This window comes from Triticum urartu, chromosome 6A (assembly GCF_056163025.1).
Source record: "Triticum urartu cultivar PI428250 chromosome 6A, HENAU_Tu73, whole genome shotgun sequence".
Classification (NCBI taxonomy): domain Eukaryota; kingdom Viridiplantae; phylum Streptophyta; class Magnoliopsida; order Poales; family Poaceae; genus Triticum; species Triticum urartu.
The window spans coordinates 262,724,306-262,746,505 of NC_141878.1; positions in this window are offsets into that span (position 1 = coordinate 262,724,306).

Consider the following 22,200-nt stretch of genomic DNA (forward strand, 5'->3'; position numbering starts at 1 on the left):
TAAACTTCTCTTGGATTGTATAAATGTCCCATACACCTGCAATTAGACATGGCACAAAAGTCTGTGAAGTATTTTTGTCTTGAATGACATAAATAAATTATTGCATAATTTGCATTAGAAAAAACCTCACAAATATACATGTATGCAATATTTTTTGTCGTATCCAAGGTAGTGTAACACCCCAATAATCAAGCTACAGTAACCTCACACTAATGTGCCTTGTCATCATGTTTTATAAAGCCAATTTTCCACTTGATGAAAATCAGAGACGCATTCAAAATTCAAGTAACAAGTCAAATTCTTACTTCTTCAAACTATCAAATAAAAATATTCTATGTGTGGCAAATATTCACTATGTAATTAACATGTAGGAACCAACATTAAATAGATTTTAAATTACCCCTAGAAGTACTTAATGTGCCCAAATAGAATTTCTTATGTCCATTTAAATGTAAAATTAATTTCTAAACATTTCTGTTTGACCTCGAACTTTTGGGCAACACCACAATGTTGTTCTTGAATTGTGTGCCAGATTTCATGATTGACTAAATTCCTTTTTCACTCAAATTAATACGAAACCGTAGCTAACTTAAATTCATAAAAGGAAATTAGAAAATTCCCTGCCTCATTTCTGTGTGTCTCGGCCCTAGTGGTCACAGAGCTCTTTCGGCCCAACCCACACCCCACTTGCCCCCAATCTCCAGCTACAGAAGCAGGGATAGGCGTGGCGCTCATCCACCGGCACCATTGCCGGCAACGCACACGCGCCGGCCATCCGCCGTCTCCCTCGTGCTATAAGAACGACCACGGAACCCTAGCATCTTCACTCGGCCCTCTCCACTCTCGATCGCTTTCCCTCCTCTTGATTTGGCACCCGTACCGCCGTCGCCACTGTGATCATTGCGTTCACGCGGACACCGGCCCCGGTTTGCCGGACTGTTATGTCCAGAAGCCCCGTCGGCTTCATCTACATCTCCGGCGCCACTGGATCGAGGCCGAGGGGGGCCAGCGATACCGTCCGCATCGATCCCCTTCGACCGATGCTGCCCCTGCCGCACTTCTCCCGTCCCTGCTCGCCGTTACCCCGACGCGGCTTAGCCCCGCCGCCAGCAGCCGCTCCCCGCCCTCCTGACCAAGCTAGCGCGCCCCCGCAGCCCGTGGCCCCACCGCTGCCACCTCGGGCCCCTGCTACGGGCCGCGCCTGGCCATGCCTCCCCAGTCGCCGCTACGGCTGCTGCTTGCTTCGCATGCCCACCGGCCACCGCCACCGCTGCTTGCCCCCGCTGGTTGCCGTTCGCAGGCGCCACCCGCTGCCTAGCGGCGCGCCGCTGCTCCGTGTCGTCGCTCCAGCTGCGCCCCATCCCGTCCCCTCCGGCCGCAGCCACGCCTCAAGCGTGTGGGCACGCGCAGCCGCAGTTGGCCTGGCCGACGCCCAGGTGGGTTCGGTCACGCCCAGGTGCCTAGCGCCCATTTCGACCTGGCCACGGTGCGCCCTCACGCTCGAGCGTGTTCAGGCGGCGCCCATTAACCCGCCCCCGCTGGCCTTTGTGCCACTACCAGGCGGGGCCCAGTCCCCCTGGTTAAAAAACAGGAAAAAACTAATTAATTAGTTAATTGGTAGAATAATTAATTAACTTAATTAATTTACTCAATTAATTAATTAACAACCTAATTAGTCTACTTAATTCTGCTAATTAAGGAACAATCAATGACAGGTGGGTCCCCCATGTCAATTTGACCCTGGTCAACACAGTTGACTACTGATGTCATGATGATGTCAGGCTTACGTCATAATTTCTGTTTTTGGATTAATTTAAATAATAACAACTTCAGAAATTGTTTTAAGCTTCGGAAAATCATAGAAAATAAACCATAGCTCGAATCGAAAAACTTTATATATGAAAGTTGCTCAGAACGAGGAGACCAATCCGAATAAGCGGTCCGTTCGTCCGCCACACATCCCTAGCATAGCGAACACGCAACTTTCCCCCTCCGGTTCATCTGTCCGAAAACGCCAAACATCAGGGATACTTTCCCGGATGTTTTCCCCTTCACCGGTATCACCTCCTATTGCGTTAGGGCACACCTGGCACCTTTACTTGTCATGTCATGCATTGTTATGCATCTGTTTGCATTGTATTCATTGTTTCTTCCCCCTCTTCTCTCCGGTAGACTACAAGACTTACGCCGCTACTGGTGCCCCGGTCAACTATGTTGTTGACGACCCCTACTTGCCAGAGAAACCAGGCAAGCCCCTCCTTGATCACCAGATATAGCCTATTCTTCTCTCTACTGCTTGCATTAGAGTTGCGTAGCATGTTACTGCTTTCCGTTAATCCTAATCTGATGCATAGCCTGTCCTTGCTACTACAGTTGATACCTTTACCTGCAATCCTAAATGCTTAGTATAGAATGCTAGTATTCCATCAGTGGCCCTACATTCTTGTCCGTCTACCATGCTATACTATCGGGCCATGATCACTTGGGAGGTGATCACGGGTATAGACTTATATACATAGTATGTGATACATGTGGTGACTAAAGTCGGGTCGGCTCGTAGAGTACCCGCAAGTGATTCTGATGTGGGGGGGGGGGGGGCAGAAGGGGCAGGTGGTTCCATCCAGGTAGTGGTGGGCCTGGGTTTCCAACGGCCCCCGACTGTTACTTTGTGGCGGAGCGACAGGGGAGGTTGAGACCACCTAGGAGAGAGGTGGGCCTGGCCCTGGTCGGCATTCGCGGTTACTTCAAAATAACACACTTAACGAGATCTTGGTATTTGATCTGAGTCTGGCCACTGGCCTATACGCACTAACCAACTATGTGGGAACTGTTTTGGGCAATCGATGTCGTGGTATCAGCCGAAGCCTTCGTGACGTCAGCGACTGAGCGGCGCGCACCGGGTTGGACCGCATAACGCAACTTCCTTTGTAATGAAGGTTGCTAGGTCTGCTCACCGGCCGGCCTCGCAACATGCAGGTGTGCAATGGGCGATGGGCCCAAACCCCTGCGTGCATAGGATTTAGACCGGCGTACTGACCTCTCTATTATGCCTAGGTGGGCCTGCGACGTGTTGATCTTTCGCGGCTGGGCATGACCCAGGAAAGTGTGTCCGGCCAAAAAGGATCGAGCATGTTGGGAAATGTGGTGTACCCCTGCAGCGAAGTTTATCTATTCGAATAGCCGCGTCCCTTGGTAAAAGGACGACCCGGAGTTGTACCTTGACCTTATGACAACTAGAACGGGATACTTAGTAAAATACACCCTTCCAAGTGCCAGATACAACCCGGTGATCGCTCTCTCACAGGGTGACGAGGGGAGGATCACCGGGTAAGATTATGCTATGCGATGATACTTGGTGAACTTACCATCTACTCTCTTCTACATGCTACAAGATGGAGGCTGCCAGAAGCGTAGTCTTCGACAGGACTAGATATCCCCCTCTTATTCTGGCATTCTGCAGTTCAGTCCACATATACAACCCCTTTCATTTGATACCAATGCATATGTAGTGTAGCTCCTGCTTGCGAGTACTTTGGACGAGTACTCACGGTTGCTTTCCTGCTTCTTTTTCCCCTTTTCTCAGTTTCTGCAATCATATGATGGAGTCCTGGAGCCAGAGGATCCCGGGGATGGTTCTACGTGGAGTTCGACTACGAGGAGTAGTTAGGAGGTCCCAGGCAGGAGGCCTCGCCTTTTCGATCGTTGTTAATTTTTTGCTAGCCTTCTTAAGGCAATCTTGTTTAACTTATGTTTGTACTCAAATATTGTTGCTTCCGCTGACTCTTATGCTTTTGAGCTTATGTAATCGAGCCCTCGAGGCCCGTGGCTTGTAATATAAAGCTTGTATTATTTTAATTTGTGTCTAGAGTTGTGTTGTGATATCTTCCGTGAGTCCTTGATTTTGATCGTACAAATTGGCGTGTATGATTAGTGTACGGTCAAATTGGGGGCGTCACAAGTTGGTATGAGAGTCAACTGCCTGTAGGAATCCCCCTTCCAAACTCCTCGGCCGAAGTTGAGTCTAGTCATTGCAAAACTTTTACTAACATGGTTGTGTGCCTTACGGGCCCATGTCGCCATTGGGTGGTATTAGGATCTTTTATTCCTCATATATATTCTGGGACTGTGATCTCTTTTGCTAACTCTAACTCTAGGTTCTCGTAATTATTTCCTTCCGGAGAGCCCCTTATTACAAATGATCGCCTGCTGCACCAGAAGATTCAGATGATACTCTCCGATGTTATCCCAAGAATGTGTGCTCATTGCGTTTGCTATTTCCTTCCACCATCAACCCCTATAGATAACTACATGCACTTGCCATTCTTACCTTAGTCCCCAGTTGCTCTTGTTATTACAAGATACCCCGAAATACTCGTTGTTGTTCCGAGAATACTTTGTGCCTACTTCCTTGCAGTTCTTTGCCACCTGAATACCCCTACAGATAATTTCTCGCACTTAGCGAGTATCCCCTCATCCCAGTTGATACATGTATTTCACAAAGGTCTTTGAAATACCACTCGATCTTCTGAAAATCTTGAAAAGCCTATTGCTCTTGAAATTCTTTCTTGCTTGCCTTACGGTTAATCCCATAAGGCTAGTAATCTTATTGATATCCTTAGCCATTATCATTTTGAGTTCATTGATTCAATATGTGCGAATGCACGCAATCATTGGTTAACCCTTTTAAATTAGCTTTTCGTCTCAAATGTCATTTTGAACATGAGCTGGTTATCGACCCATCAAATTGATGTCGATTGTACCCCTAAGTCTATTCAACTTATCCATTCTTAATCAGACCATTGGCTTCTGATCACTTGATTTGGAAATGATAATTGTTTTGCATTTGATCTTTGAATTAGTCAGATGTTTCAATAATCCGATGCATTTGCATTCTTTCTTCTTCTGGTTGGGTACCGATACTCACATCAGATCCTTTGGGTACCACAAAATCCTTTGTTGGATTATTATCTGACAGAGTCCTTCATATTCAACAACTTTGTGAGTTTTCCTCAGTTACATAGTGCCTTTTGCTAAATCGTTTCTTATACCTTTGGAGACTTGTATCCTCTGCTTTGTCAACCGTGCTCCACTTTCGAGCTTGTGCTAGTTACTCCTATAGTATTTGGTATATGTTCCTAAGATGCCCCAATGGGTTGAACATATCCCTTCCCTAATCTATGTGATCCCAAGAGTTATGCGGGTTATACCCTACTGACGCTTCGTCAGCTAACTTTTCAACACTACAACTTCAAAAACGAGAGGTAAATGTAAGGTTATGCATTGAAGAAGTGGGAGTCGACCTTGAACTTTGTGTTCATGCCCATGGACATGATGTAGATCCTATCATTGAAGCTGCTTGTAATAATAACTATTTCTTTGATATAATATCATCTGGTATCGATGAATTGATCCTTTGCAATCGTGGTTCCGACCATATTTTCTCTTTGATAACATTTCGCGGACAAGTTGAAGTACTTGTCTTCTGTGGATCAATACACTAGTCCAACCTTTACCTTGATCTTTCGCTGGGTATTACACCCTGGTATCTCGAGATTATCACAGAACTGCATAATTTCTTATGAGTACTCCATCTAGTACTACATTATCACTGTTTCCAAAAAAATCACGGGCTCTGAGTCATTAAACACTCAAGGACACCGATAACTGAATCGAGTCCGCATCGCGATTAAACAACTATTAGTAATCTTCTTTACTTCCGAGTTTGTACTCGATCACATATTTCTAGCCTGATCGGCTATATCATTATCATGCTAAATTTTAACTGTGCTACTTGGTCCTTCTTCCCGGAGCAAAAATTTCGATGATGAGCTAATCTTACGTCAATCTTCCTCTCATATCAATTGTCCTTGAACAACAAGCTTGATTTAGAGTTTGTGTCGTACCCCTGGTTCCAATAACCTTTTGCTTCATCATTCCCTTGACTTGGTGTCGTCGCCGATCGATTACATCTTCATGAAATCTCACGACAAATGTGTCGTGAACGTCATCAACATTCTAAGCTCTTCCAAGATATCTATCGATTTCTGGATGAGGATTACCATCCTTTGCCCTCGATGATTTGGGTTCTCATCGACCACATTATTGCATTACCTCCAACACAAAACTTGTTCTTGTTTTGTGTTGTACCTTGAGTTCCTTGCTATCCAACTTATGTTATGTTCTATCATGGAGTATTACCATCTTTGATGTCAAGAATGTTGTGAGGATTGCTCCCCCTATTGAGTACTCTTAGTATAGTGATACTTCTCACCATCACCATTCTCTCTTGTCCCCGTGTTGATTCTAACCGGGATTCCAACATGGGAACGATGCTACTTGGATTCTGCACTTCTAGCAAAACTTATTACTTTGAAGGTAATGGTCGATAGTCCATTCTTAGACTATTGGTTATTGAATCACCATTCTAACATTGATCATGCTACCTATGCCCATATTTCAGGTGCACTTTTCAACCAATGTTTAATTGTGTATATTTTCCTAGAGCATACATCATTATATCATTTGATCTGACAAATTATATCTCCGTGTTCACGCAATTGTGGAAATCCATCTTTTTGGAAGTCTCGATGAATTATCATTGAGTCCACCAGCCACCTCCTCATCCTCTCCTTGGTTTATTGATGAACTCTTGTGTCGAGACTCGCTTCCATAGTTCATTGCCCGAGAATCTTATAATGTCATCTCGTCGATTGCGTTGCATCTGTTCTTCTCAAGCATCGTGAGTCTGAGGTATCCTGACACCAATCAGATCTGAATCTCGGTCAGATATGATGGTTGGAACATATTCCCAAGAGTTATAACATTGCTTTTAACCGGATAAGGTGATGTCATGCCTAGCACACTTGACTGGAGGACCTATTGTTATAGTTTCATTTTTAGCAAGGTTACCCATTCTTCCATAAGGAGATGGTAAGCCTTATTCTACAAGTTGTTCCTGATGAATCCTTCGTGTATGCAAGGTCTGACCTTTGCTTGAAGGCCTTGTCAATGCCATCTCGAAGCATGTCTGTGGTACTTCAATTTTCAGTAAGAACGTTTTAAGCACAATGCTAAATGTTTCTTGCTCAATTATCCAAACACCGTTGTATAGGTAATGTCGTGAAATTTGTCTCCCCTTACCTAAAGAGTTCTCCACTTTATATCCTATCATGGATATTTTTCTCTAATTGTCCTTGGAAAGGATATACCCCTGAAATATGTGTTTAAACACATTTTCCTTTCCATTCTTCTGTTTAATATGATAATCGTATTTTCCTTTCCATTGTTTTGTTTAACCATACTTGTGATCTATATGATCTAAGTAGTAATATTCTTCTGCTTATGTAAGCACCTTATTGTACCACTCTGTCAGTAAGACCCTGTTACTATTGTTGATGACATTCCGGTAGCCACTAATGGATGAGAACCTTGCCTATTGGTCCGCCTCATTCAACGAGCAGGAAAATGGTTCTCTTCGTCCCTCGCCCTTGGTACCTATGTTGTTACCAACATAACTGACAGGCTATCCTCTGACATGCCTTGCTACCATGACCGTGCAAGATGTCAGCGCCCATTCTACTTTTAACCCACATGGTGGGCCCATAACCCACAGTTCCTAGGATCGAAACCTGACTCTTTTGTACATTCCAGTTTCCAAAATTATTCCTCGCGATTGGCTTCGTTGATAATTCATGAGCCACCTTCCTTGACGTGATCTATTCTAGTTTTACCGACAATACTTATTCAAGTTGCTCTTAACCCCTCTCACACTCCATTTCAGGCATCGAACGTTTGCCTACCCACTAGGAAATTCTCATACCTACTATCATTTCTCTCGATGTATTTTCTGAGTTCCAACTCGAGAGATACTCAGATGTTCATTCATGGGTTAACCCTAGATGAATACCCTCTTAGCTTTTTTTAGTTGCCGGGCTGCCCTTACCTATTTGTAAGAATGATGGGATTCCCGAAGAAAGGATGATGACTTCATCGTGATGACCTAAAGCCAAGAAATGAAAACATCCATGTAATTGATCGACCTCTTCGAGGAGGCCAACCAAGACCGAGAAGATTCCTTGGAATTTCGTAACCAGATCTTTCCCCCTTACTCCCCTTCTTAAATCTCGGGATGAGATTTCTTGTAGTGGAGAAGATTTGTAACACCCCGATAATCAAGCTACAGTAACCTCACACTAATGTGCCTTGTCATCATGTCTTATTAAGCCAATTTGCCACTTGATGAAAATCAGAGACACATTCAAATTTTAGGTAACAAGTCAAATTCTTACTTCTTCAAACTGTCAAATAAAAATCTTCTATGTGTGGCAAATATTCACTATGTAATTAGCATATAGGAACCAACATTAAATAGATTTTAAATTACCCCTAGAGGTATTTAATGTGCCCAAATAGAATTTCTTATGTCCATTTAAATGTAAACTTAATTTCTAAACATTTCCGTTTGACCTCGAACTTTTGGGCAACACCTCAATGTTGTTCTTGAATTGTGTTCCAAATTTCATGATTTACTAAATTCATTTTTCACTCAAATTAATACGAAACCGTAGCTAACTTAAATTCAGAAAAGCAAATTAGAAAATGCCCTGCCTCATTTTCTGTGTGTCTGGGCCCTAGTGGCCACAGAGCACTTTCGGCCCAACCCACAATCCAATTGCCCCCAATCTCCAGCTACAGAAGCAGGGATGGGCGTGGCGCTCAACCACCGGCGCCATGCCGGCGACGCAGATGCGTCGGCCATCCGCCGTCTTCCTTGTGCTATAAAAACGACCCCCGAACCCTAGCATCTTCACTCGGCCCTCTCCACTCTCGCTCGCTTTCCCTCCTCTTGATTTGGCACCCCTACCGCCACCGCTACCGTGATCATTGCGGTCTCGCAGACACAGGCCACCGTTTGCAGCACCGTTATGTCCAGAAGCCCCGTCGGCTTCGTCTACATCTACGGCGCCACTGGATCGAGGCCGAGGGGCGCCCGCGATGCTGTCTGCATCGATCCCCTTCGACCGATGCCGCCCCTACCTCGACATCTCTCCCTCGACTCCGACCACCCCCTGGCTCCCCTGAGCCCCCTACACGCCTCGCGGTGAGCCTCTACTCCCGCCCCCTCTGTTAGATAGCGTCCGCCCACCCCCTAGCACCGTTTCTGCCATGGCTGTGAGATCATTGCCGCCGCTCGCGCCGCCGCCGTAGCCACAATCCCTGCAGCTCACGTCCAAACCCTGCAGCGAACTCCTCGTGCTCCCAGGAGTCGAATGCGCTCACACGCGTGCCTCCCCCAAGCCCCATGGCCACGGACTCGTTGACGCCCAAACACTGGCGCCGCCGTCATGGATGTCCTGCTCGACTCCGGCCGCCATTACCGCACCCGCGTGCTTCTTTTGCTGCTGCTTCTACTTGTCGCCGCCGTCGCCTCCCCTCCAGCTGGCTGTGCTCCGCTTCCCCCCTGCGGATCCTTCGCTGCGTTGCCACACTTGCCCTGTTCCTTCTTGCCGTTACCCCGGCGCGGCTTAGCCCCACCGCCAGCTGCTGCTCCCCGCGCCCTCCTGACCACGCGCGCGCGCCCCCGCAGCCCACGGCCCCGCCGTTGCCGCCTCGGGCCGCCGCTACAGGCCGCGCCTGGCCGTGCCTCCCCGGTTGCCGCTACGGCTGTTGCTTGCTTCGCACGCTCGCCGGCCACCGCCATCGCTGCTCGCCCCTACTGGTTGCCGTTCGCCGGCGCTGCTGCTCCGTGCCATCGGTCTAGCTGCGCGCCGTCTCGTCCCCTCCGGCCGCAGCCACGCCTCAGGTGTGTGGGCGCGCACAGCCGCGGCTGGCCTGGCCGACGCCCAGGCAGGTTCGGTCACGCCCAGGCGCCCGACGTCCGTTTTGACCCGGCCATGGCGCGCCCTCACGCTTGAGCATGTTTGGGCGGGCGCCCGCGCCCATTAACCCGCCCCCTCTGGCCTTTGTGCCACTGTGAGGCGGGGCCTAGTCCCCCTGGTTAAAAAAAGAGGAAAGACTAATTAATTAGTTAATTAGTAGAATAATTAATTAACTTAAGTAACTAATTAACAACCTAATTAGTCTACTTAATTATGCTAATTAAGGAACAGTTAATGACAGGTGGGTCCCCCACGTCAATTTGACCCTGGTAAACACAGTTGACTACTAACATCATGGTGACGTCAGGCTGACGTCATAATTTCTGTTTTTGGATTAATTTAAATAATAACAACTTCAGAAATTCTTTTAAGCTTCGGAAAATCATAGAAAATAAACCATAGCTCGAATCGAAAAACTTTATATATGAAAGTTGCTCAGAACGAGGAGACCAATCCGAATAAGCGGTCCGTTTGTCCGCCACACATCCCTAGCATAGCGAACATGCAACTTTCCCCCTCTGGTTCATCTGTCCGAAAACGCGAAACATCGGGGATACTTTCCCGGATGTTTTCCCCTTCACCGGTATCAGCTCCTACTGTGTTAGGGCACACCTGGCACCTTTACTTGTCATGTCATGCATCGTTATGCATCTGTTTGCATTGTATTCATTGTTTCTTCCCCCTCTTCTCTCCGGTAGACTACAAGACTTACGCCGCTACTGGTGCCCCGGTCAACTATGTTGTTGACGACCCCTACTTGCCAGAGAAACCAGGCAAGCCCCTCCTTGATCACCAGATATAGCCTATTCTTCTCTCTACTGCTTGCATTAGAGTTGCGTAGCATGTTACTGCTTTCCGTTAATCCTAATCTGATGCATAGCCTGTCCTTGCTACTACAGTTGATACCTTTACCTGCAATCCTAAATTCTTAGTATAGAATGCTAGTATTCCATCAGTGGCCCTACATTCTTGTCCGTCTGCCATGCTATACTATCGGGCCATGATCACTTGGGAGGTGATCACAGGTATATACTTATATACATAGTATGTGATACATGTGGTGACTAAAGTCGGGCCGGCTCGTAGAGTTCCCGCAAGTGATTCCGATGTGGGGGGGGGGGCTGAAGGGGCAGGTGGTTCCATCCAGGTAGTGGTGGGCCTGGGTTCCTGACGCCCCCCGACTGTTACATTGTGGCAGAGCGATAGGGCAGGTTGAGACCACCTAGGAGAGAGGTGGGCCTGGCCCTGGCTGGCGTCTGCGGTTACTTCAAAATAACACGCTTAACGAGATCTTGGTAATTGATCTGAGTCTGGCCACTGGCCTATACGCACTAACCAACTACGCGGGAACAGTTATGGGCACTCGATGTTGTGGTATCAGCCGAAGCCTTCGTGATGTCAGCGACTGAGCGGCACGCACCGGGTTGGACCGCATAATGGAACTTCCTTTGTAATTGAGGTTGCTAGGTTTGCTCACCGGCCGCCCTCGCAACGTGCAGGTGTGCAATGGGCGATGGGCCCAGACCCCTACGCGCATAGGATTTAGACCGGCGTGCTGACCTCTCTGTTGTGCCTAGGTGGGGCTGCGACGTGTTGATCTTCCAAGGCCTGGGATGACCCAGGAAAGTGTGTCCGGCCAAAGGGGATCAAGCGTGTTGGGAAATGTGGTGCACCCCTGCCGGGAAGTTTATCTATTCGAATAGTCGTGTCCCTCGGTAAAAGGACGACCCGGAGTTGTACCATGACCTTATGACAACTAGAATCGGATACTTAATAAAATACACCCTTCCAAGTGCCAAATACAACCCGGTGATCGCTCTCTCATAGGGCGACGAGGGGAGGATCATCGGGTAGGATTATGCTATGCGATGATACTTGGTGAACTTACCATCTACTCTCTTCTACTTGCTGCAAGATGGAGGCTACCAGAAGCGTAGTCTTCGACACGACTAGCTATCCCCCTCTTATTCTGGCATTCTGCAGTTCAGTCCACATATACAACCCCTTTCATTTGATACCAATGCATATGTAGTGTAGCTCCTTGCTTGCGAGTACTTTGGATGAGTACTCACGGTTGCTTTCCTACTTCTTTTTCCCCTTTTCCCGGTTTCCGCGATCATATGATGGAGTCCATGAGCCAAAGGATCCCGAGGATGGTTCTACGCGGAGTTCGACTGCGAGGAGTAGTTAGGAGGTCCCAGGCAGGAGGCCTCGCCTTTTCGATCGTTGTTAATTTTGTGCTAGCCTTCTGAAGGCAATCTTGTTTAACTTATGTCTGTACTCGGATACTGTTGCTTCCGCTGACTCTTGTGTTTTCGAGCTTATGTATTCAAGCCCTCGAGGCCCCTGGCTTGTAATATAAAGCCTGTATTATTTTAATTTGTGTCTAGAGTTGTGTTGTGATATCTTGCCATGAGTCTTGATCTTGATCGTGCACATTTGCGTGTATGATTAGTGTGCGGTCAAATCGGGGGCGTCATAGGTAGTCATGTCCTCATCATCCTCCCCTTCTTGAAAACAAAGCCGTCCTCAATGTTGCTTAATCTGAAATGTGGCTAACAAAAGAGACAAGGTGTACATGTTGTTGATGTATATGTCATCCATTTTTACTTCCCTTTGACTTTTGCACATATGACACATGTATACATGAGTAACTTTCATAGTTCATAAAATCGAAAGCCAAAAAATTATCACAAGATGTAGAAGGCATGAAAATATTGCAACTTAGTTTGCACATATAAGTGAAGCTCTTATTCATTTCAAAAGATTGACAATGTTCATCATTAAACCATCCCAACATTGGTGAATTAACCTTAGTTGCATCAAATTTACATGCTATAACATGCTTAAATAAGTCATTGGACACAGAATCATCACCAAGATTAGAGGTCATCTCAAAATGATTAAATATTGGTTCTTTTGCATCAACAATTAAATCAATGGGTGCACTCAAAATTGTTGGTATTTCAGTTGGTTGATCACATGACGCGTTCATGACAGTAACAAGATTCTCTAAAATAGATGTTGTGCTCAAATCAACAGGTAACTCAACAGATGATGCATTCAAGTTAACTAGGCATGCATCATTCTCATATGAAGTTATATCATCAATACCTTTACTGTTACCTTATCGCAAAGATGTAGCTGATGTAGGTACGGACGTTGACAATGTACCGTACTCTTGAGATTATGTCGCGCTCACAATCCGAGGTGGGGCTGCTCTAGTAGGTGCAACAATGGAGGAACCAGCCAGCGGTGGTGAGCATGAACTCGAATAGTAGTTGTTGTAGTCACACAATGCATCATCCTGTATCTGTCTCTCAAAGGTACAAACGCGAACATACATACCAGTAATGCAACGAGAAATATACTGAAATCTTGCACGGATATCATGGTTCTAACCACCAAAAAATCTACTCATTGTACAGATTCTTCTATGTCACAATGATGCATATAGGATTTGAACTCTTGGTAGTAAGCATGAACAGTGTTACTGCCTTGTTTTAATTGTTCCAAATTGCGAAGCAATTCACGATGATAGTAAGGAGGAAAAAATTGTTGTCTCATTACAGCTTCCAAAAATTACCATGTTCTGGGTTGGTTATTAATATTTTTCTTACAATGTACACTCCATCAAACAGAAGCAAAACCAGTAAATGCTCTAGTGGTAGCTCATACTTTCTCAAGTTCAGAAAAATCATGGTGACTAAAAACTTGTTCTACTTCAATCTCCCAAGCTAGATAAATAGCAGGATTAAATCTACCCTCAAATGATGGTAAAGAGATAACCTGACCATATGCTTGTGTGTGTTGTCCCACCTCTTATGATGGTGAAGATGTATTCGTTGTCCAAGAACTTCTATCTCCGGACCCTGTCATGATTAATAGAAACAAGAAACAAAATTCAAGAATAATCTTCCTATGAACTACTAGGGTGTGGTGGTAAAGCGCTCACAATAAAGCAAATATCAATATCTTACAAGTTCTTACCAAGTAGCAGGTGGTGATAGGCAACCAGCAGTGTCAAATAACTCCGAAGATTGAGTAAAGCGATTGCCAGGGGAACATATATATACACGGTGTAGAAATATGTGGATCTTGGAAGGCTTAAATATATGGTAGCAAAATATTAACAATAATCAATTCAGAGATGCAATGTCGAATAGTCGCTCAACGACGTTACTGTGCTGGTCCTAGGCTAGAACGGACTAGAGACGCGAGCCTAGAACACTAATGAGGTCATGCCGTAGCACAACTAGCATCAATAAAGGATATGAAGTAGCTCTCGACAGCAAGACGTAAGTGAAGATGACAATAGCAGTAAAGATAATGATGTGAAACAACAGCCAAGCAGGATATATCAACAATTTTCTCTCCAACTTTCTTCTGGAAAAGTTTGTGCCAATTTTTTGATAAGTTTTTTCAAGAATGGTACTGACTCAAGCTTTCAAACATAAAAGGAATCACTTAATTCCGAGTTGATATGAGGAGTCAAAAAATTCTAAAACTGGCCTGAAAAACTGGAATAAGCTGTGTTTGTGAACTTCGGAGGGTAAAAATACCTATTTAGAATCCGATTTTGAGGTGCCAAATATTGAACAAGCTACTGCAACTATTTAAATGCGGCTCGTTGCTAGCTTTCATTTGAGTACTCGCAGAGCCAAAACGGACTTTGTATGGGGAAGTTATGCCTGTTTTACTGAACAGTGCACAAAACAGATTACAACCCGAATTCAACTACGAGATTGAGTCTAGATAGATCCGAAAAAAAATCTTCTCTTTTTTTCTCACACTTTTTCTTTTTCTTTTTTTTTCTCTGACTTTTTTACTTTTTTTCTCTCTCTCTCCCTCTTTCCAAAACAAACTAGATAAGATGCAGATTGGATGAAGCGAAGATGTGAACAATCTCAACTATGATTATGACAATGAACGGTGGGTAGCACGTGGTGGAAATTGATATGGATTGGTGGTGGTATATGGATACGGATTGGTGGTGGTATATGGATACGGATTGGTGGCCGATAAGCAGTGGTGGCAGATGGCAGGAGCGATGACGATGGTGCGTCGGCAGCATGACAACTTGTGAACATAACTCGAAACTCTAAGGGAAACTAGACGCCAAGACCAGCAACTTGACACAACGATGCAACCATAAATTCAACAAAGCAAAATATTGAAAAGACTGTGCAAATGCTCAGACTGGTTTGGATAGGATGAACTAAACCTAATTTTTTTGGCTTTTTCGTGGACTATAGGTATGAAGAACAGACTCGATATAAACTATGAAAAACTGTAAAATCTCACCGAGCAACCTGGAAATCTGATACCACTTGATAGACGCGAGTGTGTCCCGATCTTTTGATGAGATGATAACTATCGATTTGGTGGAGACGACTTTGACGATCCAACTACAAACGTGCACGACGTTGCGCCTTTGCAATCGCTAAACCAATCTTCTGAGGTTACTGACGATGCCGGAAGCACGGCCGGCATAACCACGAAGGTCTATTCCTGCAAGCAATCAAAGAACGGTCAAGAATATGATAAAGCAATCTGAATATTGCGAATATATATATATATATATGAACTATTGGTAATGGTGGGGAGCGGTAAGCGGTCTTGGTCTGGTCGTTGGACACAAACGAAGTACACGAAGTTGCAATGGCTAAATTTTAATTAAACAAATCCCCCCAAAAAAGCTACTAGATGGATCTACTTATATAGGAGAAAGGGGTGGCGGCCAAGGAGGTGGGAGGACGTCCCAAGACAGCCTAAAACTAACCCTAGGTCATACAAGGCTCATGGGCCCAAGTGGAGGTGATGCAACATCTTTGGGCTTGTAGTTTGACTCGGATTCTGCTGCAACGTCAGATTGTTTCGTCCATAACTCAACGCTCCGGACGAATTTTAAGGTGAATCCAATTGTGCTGGAAAAAGCACGAAATCTACTTTCAAACAAAAAAAGAATCACCCAATTCAGAGTCCGTATGGAAAAATTGTTGGTGTTTTCAGTCAGGTATGTCTGTGCAGTCCGAATCTGAATCCAGAACGTGAGAGACTTGGACTCTATCTTATCTTGGCCCAAAAGTGACGTGAGAGGACTTTTTGAACAACACCTAAACTTCACTTTTTCCCTTATCTTCTTATGTGGATTGTATAAATGTTCTATACATCTACAATTAGACATGGCACGAAAGTCTCTGAAGAATTTTTGTCCTGAATGACATAAATAAATTATTGCATAGTTTGCATTAGAAATAACCTCACAAATAGACATGTATGCAATATTTTTGGTCGTATTCAAGGTAGTCATGTCCACATCAGCAAGCTGCCGAGGGGCATATCAAAACTTTGGTGACTGCGTAATGTTTGACACCACATATAAGACCAACAAGTACCATATGCCACTTGGGGTTTTTGCGGGTACTAACAACCACTTACAGACTACTGTCGGTGCAACAAACCCTGGGTCCATTGCCCAGACTATGCATAGGCACGAGAACAAGATCACAACACCAAGATGAGAGTGAAGCACAAGGGATCAGTTCTTCGAAGGACCAACATGCAGCACCAGAAGACCAAGACTAGCCAGAGAAGCTAGATATCGCTAAGGGAAAAACCTCCTTGCCGGGTAGATGACCCTAGCAAAGATAGGGATACCCTCGGAAGCAAGCCTTCGGGTCGTCCCTGTAGGCCTGCCAGGGCTTATGGAGGCAAAACTTGTCCACTGCACCACCTCATCACGACGCACGTCGTCGATCAGTGCAATGTCAAGCTCCAACGTGACTAACTGGTTGCTATTCGCCACATGGCAGCCAGTTCCTACAGAAAATACCTCCAAGCGACACCCGTCCTGAGATGTGTCAAGCAAGTAGGCGCAAAGCTAGCGAAACAGCCCGACAGGGCCTGCCAGGCAAGCTGTGATGTGACGTTGATCGACACATTTAATGCGCCCTGTCAGCCTGCAGAGTTAGGTATGATAGCACTGTTTGCTATCTAATCAATGCATAATGAATGATTTGCCACTTTGGTGACCCCTTGATCTATCAAAGGAGGCCCAAGGCAACCGTAGAAAGGGTTGGCTAATCCACACCCTCACACACTCATACGCGCATAGCCGTTCTCGCCCAGAGGCAACCCTGCCGGGCAAACGTGCTGCACGCACCACCATATTTTCCACCATCAATCCACCAAAGCAGGAGTAGGGTTTTACGCCTCACGGCGGCCTGAACCTAGGTAAAAACTGCCCGTGTGATCACTGCCGTGCAAGTCCACGCTTCTCGGTTCTTTGTGCGACATGCCATCCCCCCGTCGAACCAGAAAGGGGCTCTTGGTCCCATAGGTGTCCATGGTTTCCCACGACATCTTTGGCGCGCCAGGTAGGGGGATCACTTGCGCGAACCCGAAAGCATGAGCAGTGCATCATCTTCATCGCCATTTTCATCATCGACAGCTCCATCAACAATGGTGCCCAAGAAGAAGCCCAATGCCGAAGCTCACCCGTCTACCTCGAAGGCTCCGCCACCCGCGGTTGCCGACGCGGTGGGGAATGCACAGGCACACGAGGATGTGGGCACTGCGGGGGACACGGTCAGCGCAAGCGGCGTTGTCACCACCTCCCCCGCGGCCGAAGCAGGAGCAGGAGGCACCGGAGGAGAGCAGCATCAGTAGAATCCCAACAGTCATGCTCCACGAGGACGAACAAAGGGGTTATTCTTTCTGTAACTCTTCCCCTCGCCAAAGGTCACAGCCACAGTGGTGGCACCCGGTCTAGGGTGAATCGCCACCCTCAGGCCCTCCCCGCCATAGGCGCGACCATAGGGAGCGCACCTCCCCTGGAGCGGATTGACCCACACACTGTGCCCAATGAAGCCGTTGGCCCTCAAGCGCCTTCACCGCGTCACCATGCCATCCAAGCGACTGGTTCGCAATAGCGAGGGCGCATCGCAGTCGCAGCTGGCACCATTAGAAGCCGGACGACGATGCGGTCTACATCATTATCACCAATGCCAAGCACCGCTACGGATGCCATGGCGCGGGCCCAGCTGCTATTGAGATTCCCGACAGCAGCCGATTAGATGGATGAGTGGAGAACCACCATTTAGAGTCTGATTGGGTTCACCGAGGCTACGGGCTCACAGCGAGCTGGTCCGCTACGGCCTCCCCAGGCAATGACAGCGGCTTGTGCTGCTGGCCATACGGAAGGGGCCACCCCCACTATGCATTCCCCACCACGGCAATCAGCGTGGGAGCCGCGAAATCAAGAACCCGACGACGTCTCGATGGCCTCTTCTGACCCTCGAGCACATCAAGGCCAACGACGAGCCCTGGAGGACAGGCGGAGGGGAGGCACGCGCGTCGTCAGCGAGCGGTGCCACGACGACCACCGCCGGACCAATGGGTGCGATGCTCCCAACATCGACGAGCCTGCGCTCGACGATGGAGAGTACCTGCCTTTTGAGGTTGGGTGCCCTGCCTTGACTCATGAGCTGCGGCAAGTCCATTGGCCATCCACTTGCACATTCAAGCCAGAGATACCCGAGAAGTATGATGGGAGGCTGAACCCGGCAGGGTTCTTGAGCATCTACACCATCGCTGTTCAAGCTGCCAGGGGAAGAGATGAGAAGGTGTTCTCCAACTACTTCCCTTTGGCACGCAAGTCCAATGTGAGATCTTGGCTGATGCACCTGCGGAAGAACTCTAATTCGACATGGGCTGAGCTGTGCCATGAGTTCATTGGTGCCTTCACAAGCAGCCATCAAGAACCTGGATGGCCCAGCAACTTGCAGCTTCTCCAACACAAAGAAGGAGAGAGTCTGCGAAAGTATTTGCAAAGATTCAGTAGAATCCACAGAAATATCCGATATATCCACTGGGCAGCTGTGATAGCTGCTTCCAATCCAATGTGTGCAACCACATGATACATTCCAAGATGAATGTTCGGTTGCCCAAGACTGTGAAGGAGCTTTGCACCTTGGTGGACAAATGCGCTCGGGTGGAGGAGGGAAGGAAACTCCCTGGAAAGGATGATTGTGTCAACATCGACTCAAAGGATGACGATGAATCCACCAGTTAGAAGAAGAAGAATAATAAGTGCAATAGGAGGCGCAAGGGTAAGGCAGTGATGACCGTCAAAGGATCAGGAACGCCTAGTACCGACAAGAAGGCTAAGTCCGAAGCCCCCGACAAGGAAGTTGCCACGTGCGCTGACTGCCGGGAGGCTGCGGCTGCCGAGAAGGCTGGGATGGGCGATGGGCCGTATTGCAAGATTCATAGGACCAAAGGCGACGATCTCCAAGAGTGTCATCAGGTTGAGCAGCTCTTCAAGTGGTAGAGGGCTGAATATGAGAAGCATGATAAGGAAAAAGGTCAGAATGGCACTGGCAGGAAGGGCCGAGGCAGTGAAGTAAATCGCCTCGACAAGGCCCTTCGGAACAAGGGAGAACCCGCCAGGGGCCAAGAGAAGGAAGGTTGCAATAATGAGAGTGATGGAGGGGATGAGGAGGAAACATGCCGTACAATGGGATCCTTGGACGTCCAGCTCTGGCAAAATTCATGGCGGCATCTCGCTATGCCTACAACACTTTGAAGATGCCAGAGCCCGTTGGAGTCATTTCCATTCTGTCAGACAAGAAATACGCAATCATTTGCGTGGATAAGATGTACCGGGACACAGTCGCAGCAAAGGCCACGCCAGTAGCAGTTCCCACGGAGGAAAGCAAAGGGAAGAAGAAGGACAACAAGGACAACAACAAAGAACCTAGGAAGCGTACCTCTTCATAGTGTGCTATGCCTGTGGATGACTTGCCGGAGAGTTCCAACAACAAGAGATCCAAGGATGCTGCACCACATGTGAAAAAGGTCCCGGCAGGGCTGGCTAGCGTTGATGGTACCTTCACTATCAGCGCCACCCTTGATGACAAATAGGAAAGCATGCTCGTTGCCTTCCTGCTGGCGAATATCGATGTGTTTGCCTGGCAACCATCCGATATCCCCGATGCTCCCAGGGAGGTAATCGAGCACCACCTTGCTGTCTGCCCACATGCCCGACCCCATCAAGCAGATGGTTAGGAAGTAGGCCTTGGAGAGGCAGTAGTTCATTGCCGAAGAGATTAAGAAGCTTGAGGCGGTTGGCCTGGTCAGAGGAGTATTGCATCCAACATGGTTAGCAAACCCAGTGGTCGTACGCAAGTCTAACAGAAAATGGACGCTTTTCATAGATTTCACAGATCTCAACAAGGCTTGCTCGAATGACCCATTTCCCTTGCCGCATATCGACCAGATTGTGGACTCCACTTCAGGTTGTGATTATCTCTCCTTTCTGGATGTACACTCTGGATATCATCAGATCTTCATGTTCAAGGAAGACGAAGAGAAGACCTCATTCATCACCCCATGTGGTACGTACTGCTTCGTGTGCATGCCTTTCGGGTTAAAGTGTGTTGGGTCCACTTTTGCAAGAGCAGTCCAGATTGGTTTTGAACCATAGATGCAAAGAAACATTGATTCTTATATGGATGATATTGTGGTCAAGACCAAGGACAGATCAACCCTCATCCAGGATTTGGAGGAGACTTTTGCTAATCTGCGCAAGATCAACTTGAAGCTAAATCTGGAGAAGTGTGTGTTTGGCGTTCCCTCTGGCAAGCTACTTGGGTTCTTTGTGTCCCATCATGGGATCGAGGCCAACCTCGTTAAGATGAAGGCTATTGAGCAGATTCAGGCACCCAGGATAGTTAAAGATGTAAGGCATCTGACAGGGTGCGTTGCCGCACTGAGGAGATTCATCTCCAAGTCTGCCGAGCGTGCCTTGCCATTCTTCAAAATTTTGAAGAAGGCAGGGCCCATGAAGTGGACCCGAAAGCAGACATAGCATTGCAAGATTTGAAGACCTACTTGTCCTTTGTGCCCACTTTGGTTTCTCTCAAACCACAAGAACCGTTGCTGCTATACTTAGCGGCAACTAATCAAGTGGTTAGTGCAGCCCTAGTGGCACAGCGAGAGGTAGAAGAAACATAGAGTGAACAAAGCCCGGCAGGACCGGATGAGGATCAGGGCAAAGAGGAGCACGATAGCAGGGCAACCCCAAGGGGCAAGGAAGAAAGTGGTGCACTGCCCAGTATACTTCGTTAGTTCCCTATTACCGGGGGCTAGATCGAGGTACTCTGCTGTGCAAAAGTTGATTTTTGGCCTCATCATGGCCTCAAGGAAACTGTGCCACTACTTTCAAGCCCATGAGATCACGGTTGTCGCCCGCTTTCTGTTGCAAAGGATACTCCGAAACCCTGAGGCTACCAGCAGAATAGTGGAGTGGGCTTTGGAGTTATCCGGCTTTGGCCTGAAATTTGAGAGCACATCAATGATTCAGAGCAGGGCATTGGCAGAGTTTATTGCAGAATGGACGCCAACCCCTGATGAAGAAGTGCTGGAAATAGTTACCCTCGGCAAGGAAACACCCCAAGAATGGATCATGTATTTCGATGGTGCTTTCTCCCTGCAAGGTGCAGGGGCTGGCGTGCTTCTCGTTGCTCCCACTAGGGAGCACTTGAAGTATGTCATCCATATGCATTTTCCCCGGGAGGAGGCAACCAACAATATAGTAGAGTATGAAGGGCTCCTTGTCGGGCTCAGGATTGCCATAGAATTGGGAATCAAGAAGCTGATCATTCGAGGAGACTCAAAACTTGTGGTGAGACAAGTCAACAAAGATTACCAAAGTCCATTAATGGAGGCATACATCGAGGAAGTGAGAAGATTGGAGAAACGCTTTGACGGATTGCAAACAGAGCATGTACCCCGTGCGGAAAACAGCATAGCTGATCATCTGTTAAAGTGTGCTACGCAAAAAATTTGTGTGGAACTAGGAACTTTTTTGCTCCATCTTACTCAGCCCTCCGTATCCTCGGCAACAATGGCCTGAAAGAGGAGGAAGTTGGACTCTGGTAAGCCTCTCCCGGTAGAGCCTCCCGGGGCTCCTGGTAGGGACCCTGCCGGAAACAACTCCCCATCGATTGTCGGGCTATGCCTCCTACTGGGCCATTGGTCCCCACGGTCGAGGAATGCGCTCCCGCAGATGAGGAGGTGCCACTAGTCCTTATTGCCAAGCCCCAGGCTCCAACTTGGGCAAGGCACATAGTCCATTTCCACCAAATTGGAGAACTTCCCGATGAGCAAGAGGAAGCTGAAAGGGTAGCCCATAGGGCCAATATGTATCAGTTTGTTGATGACACTCTATACAGAAGGAGGCCCAATGGTGTGAAATTGAAGTGCATTTGCCGGGAAGAAGGAAAGGAACTACTGGCAGAAATACACAAAGGCATGT